The sequence below is a fragment of the Ochotona princeps genome, chromosome 21 (genome assembly GCF_030435755.1).
Source record: "Ochotona princeps isolate mOchPri1 chromosome 21, mOchPri1.hap1, whole genome shotgun sequence".
Taxonomy (NCBI): domain Eukaryota; kingdom Metazoa; phylum Chordata; class Mammalia; order Lagomorpha; family Ochotonidae; genus Ochotona; species Ochotona princeps.
Genome location: NC_080852.1, coordinates 12,100,827 through 12,106,826, shown reverse-complemented (window position 1 = coordinate 12,106,826; position 6,000 = coordinate 12,100,827). Strand labels below are relative to the sequence as shown.

The following is a 6,000-nucleotide window of genomic DNA, read 5'->3' as shown; positions in this document are numbered from 1 at the left end:
TTTGCAGGAACTGGCTGCTTTACTTCCTATCCATGTTCCTGTTAATATGCATGGGAAGCTAGCAATAGATGCCCCAACATCTTGGGCCCTTGCACCCGTGTGGGAAATTTGGATGGAGTTATAGGCTCCTAGCTTTGGTCTGGCCCAGCCTTGGCTATTGAGGCCTTTTGCAGAATAAGCCCATTCTCCTACGCCTCTCCCCATCCTCTTTTCCTCCCCTGCCTCTTGCCACCATAACTGCCTTTTTAATAAGTAAATATATATTTTTTAAATATAGAATCAGCTGCAACAAGGGAGCAAACACTTAAACAAAGTCACTGTACTGTGAAATGTGAAATGAGGCCAGGGCATTGTTGGGTTTTTAGGGAATTGGATGAGTGATTTTTGAGGTGAATATTTCCAGATAGGACACTGGTTTTAATTGACCAGATTTTACTACATAACAGGTGGTAACAGTTGGGCCCTATGAGGTGAAGGTCTGGGAGCCACCTTGAGGAGCAAGATGTTGTTCTAAGTGATCTTGGTTAATGCTCTTCTAGGAGTAAATGTTTCTTGGAGCAAGACTGTAGTTTGGTTTTGTTTGTTTCTCAGGATTTTTTAATTTGAATAAGTTGCTACCCATCCCTAAATGGTTTTACCTGGCATTAGTAAAGAATGTTGGTTTCAGTATTCTTAAGGTGGGAGGAGGAATTGTGTCGAGTGCTAGAGAACTTCTGAGGCTGTCACCTCTGATCTCTGCCTGGTAATATCCCTTTCCTTCTGCAGTCCTCTCCCTTTGAATGTGGGCTGAGTTACTGATTTTTTAATTGGATAGAATAGGGAAATCTTGAGTAGTGTTGCTTCTAAGAGCAGATTACAAAAGCTCTAGCTTCTTTATTGCTTCTCACTCTCTCACTCTTTCAGTTATTGGTGTAGGGGAAACAAACTGGAAACTTCCCCTCCCCAATGGAGAAGCATATGTGGAAGGAATAATATCTCCAGCCAACAGATATCAAGGAGACGAGGCCTGCTAACAGTCTTGTGATTGAGCCTGAAACAGAGGCATCCAGCTGGACTCTTGGAAACCGTGTGATAACAGGTACTTGTTATTTAAGATGCTGTGTTTCCTGATTATTTGTTGACAGATAACTAACACAGGTTGGTGTCAGTTACCAGCATGCACAAATATGCTTTCTACTGAAAACTTGTCTTGTTTAAGAAATTTAAGATTTATTGTTCCAAATACTGCTTAATTTAAAAATTCTTCCATGAAAGTATTTTTGAGACTTGAGATTACATGAGTCATGTATGTTATTTGTTTCTTCATTCTGTCCTGTAGAAATGGACCGCATTTGTAGTGGGAAACCAGTAAAGGGGCAGCTAGAAACATTCACAAAGGATTGCTCCTTGATTGATGGTGCCTTGGGTTATTCCCACAGAAAGTTAACTCTCTGAGATAAGGAGTATTTTTCTGCAACTGTCTTTGGTGCTTGGGGAGCACCTTAAAACAAACATTTGCTGGGGCCTATGTCTTATGCTGGCCTCAAAGTTAGGGGAAATGCAATGAGTCCTGATTCCCTCCCACTATGTGGGATTAATATTCACCCAGTCTGCCTAAAGACTGCTACTGTTGGGGTGCAGTTTTCTTGTCTCTTCCCAGTCCAGGGAAATTCTGGTCATGGTAGGCAAACAGCATCTCAATAATTTTATCATTGTTTTTAGAAAAAAGCCATATCAGGAGTGTTAGCCTGAAAACTTTGAAACAGGGCGTATGCTCTCTAATTGGAGCAAGAAAAACTAGAGTGCAAATTCAGACAGGATTGCTATGCTGTATGGAAATTGTGTTTTGACAGTTGTCAGCACTGCCCTGAAACATTTTATGATGCCAAGTTTCTCCAACCCTTGTTAGCAAGCCGATGTTATAGGTGGAAGAAAAGAAAACATAGACAAGAGCATAGAGTATGTTTGTCTTCAGCCTTTCCCGAATGTACTGAGTTTCCATGTAGAATCAGATGGAGTGGTTGCTACATTTAATTTAGCCTAAATGTTCAACTTAGTCCGGGCCGTATATATGTATTTTGATTGCCTCCTTTTGGTTTGTGGGTTTTTATCTATTTTATTTTATTTCTAGTAATTTTTTCCTTTCGGATTTTATGCCTATTAATACCCACTAGTCACCTTCCCCTGTTTTACAACATCTGTGACCACGTGAAATGATAAAAAAGGAAATCATGCCACTCCATGGGTAAATTTGCATACAAAAGGTCGTGTGCAAATAACTTTGCCCTGATGTTTGCCATTGGTCGTCAGGCGAGCCACAGCCTTTGGGTCAGTGTTACCTGTTGTCGTATCACTCTCTCAGTCTTATTTCATTGTCTGCAGTTTCCTCTGACAACTTGAAGTGCTGAGTAGACGCAATAGACACTTGATTCACACTGAGAGTCTAAGTTGCTGCTAAAACAACAACAAAATAAAACACCTTTGTTTATGAAAGCCAGCAGTGTTCCTATTCAGTTTCTGATTTCTAGTTTGAAATGTTTTTATCACCCATAAGTCAGTATTTCTTACTCATCTAACTCAGGTGGGCTACTGGCAACCCTACTATTGCTTTCAGAACAGCTTCCAGAGTCATAAATATCTGCATATCCAGATGATTGCTTTTGATACCCAGCATCTGCTAAGGTTTAGAAGTGGTTTGAATGAGTGTCTTAGTTTGTAGGCTAGAAGCTTGGTCCCGGTGTGGTGAGATATTGCCTTTAGGAGGTGAGGCCTTCTGAAAGTCTTAGGTCATGGCAAGGCATCACCGTTACAATGGGTTAATATTGCTTTTCTGGAGTGAGTTTTCATGGCGGCAGGTTTTTGTAAAGCAAGTCTATCCTGTGCACATGGGCCCTTCTCACATGGCCAGCCTGCTCTGACACAGTTATGTGGGTTCTCACCAGAGGCTGATTTGGTAAGGCTACCCAACTTAGATATTCAGTTCCAAAATAGTGAATTATATCAACTTTGTAAGATGCCCAGCCTCAGGTGTTTTGTTTCAGCTGTTGAAAATAAACCAAATGCAGTTGCAAACCTTGTTCTGAATCCATTCTCCACAGAGAGAAGGTATGGAGATTTTACTGGCCTAAACCTTGGTGTCTCCCAGATAATTCTGAATTTTAACCTGTTTCTTGGGGATCCAGACTATGGATAAGGGGATCCAAGGGAAGGAAGTATTCTTAGTTCTTTGGACATGGAATGGGCAGAGCTTTGCAGATGAAGATGGCTAATGGAAGGACCTGGCCAACATTCTAAAATCAGGTGGGAGTCTCTTAAAGGAAATTGAAGCTAGATTGTGATGCGAGCTAGTACCGTGTTTTAAAAATATGCAGCTGTGTTTGAGAAACAATGGAGTTCTGGCTAGGAGGCTTGACTCAGGAAGTTTTGAGTTCACATTCCAGCTTTACTAACTAGTCCATATAAATTGTTTTACCTCTTTGACCCCCAGGTTTTTTTCTTCTCTTTCTTTCTTTTTTTTTCTTCAACTGGAGAAAATAATAGTAGCTGGCACTTGGAATTTTCGTTGATATTAATCATATGCATAGTGCAGTGCCTAGCGCATAGTAAACACTGCTAATGTTAAGGGGATGGTGTATTTTATAACCAGGACAGCATGGGGTGGAAAGAGAAGTGGCTTCTTGTCACTTTTGCAGTATAATCAGGCAATGGTAGTAACTGAGAAAGTTTGTGTGTGTGTGTGTGTGTGTGTGTGTGTATGTTTACGCATGCCTGTGTGTGCTACTCTCCAAGGATTCTACCTTGCAAAGTCTCATCAATCAACTCGATTGAGTTATTACCATTATAAATAATTTTGAGGTTTGTGTCAAAAGAACAGGTTTGTTGTGGTTGTTCTAATTATGGGGACATCAGATAAAATATATTACACGTGTATTTTTATGGCAGGTCATTTAGGAAACAGGCTGAGTTTCTCAGAAGTGAACAAAGGGAAGTGGGGCGATCTAAAGCTTAATTAAGCCACTGAAACTACATGTGGAAGAGTTGGGGATCCAGGCATTCCAAATTTGTGTTGAACATGGCTAAAAACACACTCTCAAGCCCAAAAGTTTAATTTGAATGCAGACTTCCGTGTTGAACAGTCATGTTGGCCTTTCGGTTTTAACAAGAGCTAAACACACAGTTTGAAATATTTCTTTTAGCATTTGGCTGCTTTCACTCTGATGATCAATATTTTTTATTGCATTTTTATTTTGAGATTATTTTGATTATCTCAGTACAGAATCACTTGCAGTTATAAGGAATATTATGTATGCTGTACATAGTTTTTCCAGTGGTTTTGTATTGTATCATGATCAGGATACAGATACTGATAGTGAGGAACAGCATTTCTACCATTCTAAGGTTTTCTATGTCACTGTTTCACACACATCAGCTTCTCTTCTCTGCTTCTCCCCTTTGCTTAAGCCCTAGAAAACACAACCTGTTTTTCATTTCTGTGATTTTGTCATTTTCAAAATGTTACATAAGTGGAATAATGCAACATGTCACCTTTTGAAACCGATTTGTTTCACTTAACGTAGTTTGGTGTCTAGGTAATATTGGTTTTATAAGACGAACTAAGAAATATTACCCTATTTTCTGAACGATACTGTATAGAATTGCTGTTAGTTTTTTAAATAATTGGTAAATTTTCCCAGTGAACTGATATAGGCCTGAATAACTCTTTTTGGGGAGTTTGAAATAAAGAATACAATTTCCTTAGTATCTTGGACTATTCTGATGATTTAGTTCATCCTGGATGAGTTGTGAAAGTTCTTTTGATTTTTGTTTTTTGAGATTTTGGTCCATTTAATATCAGATGTCAAATTGATCTGTGTGGAATTGTTCACAGCAATCTTTTATACTTCTTTTAAAAATTTATGTATTTATTTATTTACCTATTTTTAAAAGATTTACTTATTTTTTATTGGAAAGGCAGATATATGGAGAGGAGAGACAGAGAGGAAGATCTTCTGTCTGTTGATTTGCTCCCCAAGCGGCCGCTAGGGCTGGAGCTGAGCCAATCTAGAAGCCAGGAGCCCGGAGTCTCTTCCGGGTCTCCCATGAAGGTGCAGGGTCCCAGAGCTTTGGGCCGTCCTCGACTGCTTTCCCAGGCCACAAGCAGGGAGCTGGATGAGAACCCATGCCCATATGGGATCCCAATGCGAAAGGCAAGAACTTTAGCTACTAGACTACTGTGCAGAGCCCCAACATTAATTTATTTTAAAGGCCGAGTGACACTGAGAGAGGGAGCGGGAAAGGACAGTGAGTTATCTGCTGATTCATTCCCCAGGTGGCTACAAAGGCCTTGGTCTTCGTCTGAAACTCCCATATGGGCAGCAGGGGCCCACGTACTTTGGCCATCTTGTTCTCTCTTGCCAGATGAATGGCCAGGGAGCTGGTTTGAAAGTCGAAAAGCTGGGAATCAAATTGGTGCTTTGAAATGGAATGCTGGTGAGGCAGGTGGCAGCTGAATTCGCTGTGCCAAAATGATGGTTCTTACACTTTTAATGTTTGCAGGATCTTTAGTGATATCCTTTGTTTCATTCCTAATATTGATAATTTGTGTCTTTGCTGGTTTTTTTTGGTCGGTCTTGGTTGAGACCTATCAATCGAATTGACCTTTTCAAGGAACCAGTTCTTTGTTTCATCGATTTTTTCCTCCCATTGGTGGTTGCTACTCTATTTCTATTCTTTGTTGTACTATTGTTTGGTTGCCTTGTGATTTTTTTCCTTTTTTTTTAAAATTGAGGTGGGAGCTTAGGCTCTTGATTTGAACATTTCTTCTTTCCTAATACCTACTTTTAATGTGGCAAACTTCCCACTCAAAATTTGTTCTGCTGTGTACCTCACACTTTGATATATTGTATTTTCGCTTTCATTTACTTCAATGTGTTTTTTTATTCATTTCCTCTCAGAATTCTTTTAACTCATGGGTTATTGAAAAAGTTGTTTTTAGATGTTGTCTTTTTCTGATTGTTGTCC

General features: G+C 39.7%; 1 protein-coding gene across 1 annotated transcript in view; it reads left to right on the top strand.

Moving 5' to 3' along the window:
• Positions 1-1,012: 1,012 nt before the first annotated feature.
• Positions 1,013-6,000, top strand: part of TAFA1 (TAFA chemokine like family member 1) — a 717,432-nt gene continuing 712,444 nt past the window's right edge. Inside the window, exon 1 of the mRNA XM_058678569.1 lies at positions 1,013-1,078. The gene's annotated coding sequence lies outside the window, so the exon portion shown is untranslated. The remainder of the gene's footprint in view (positions 1,079-6,000) is intronic.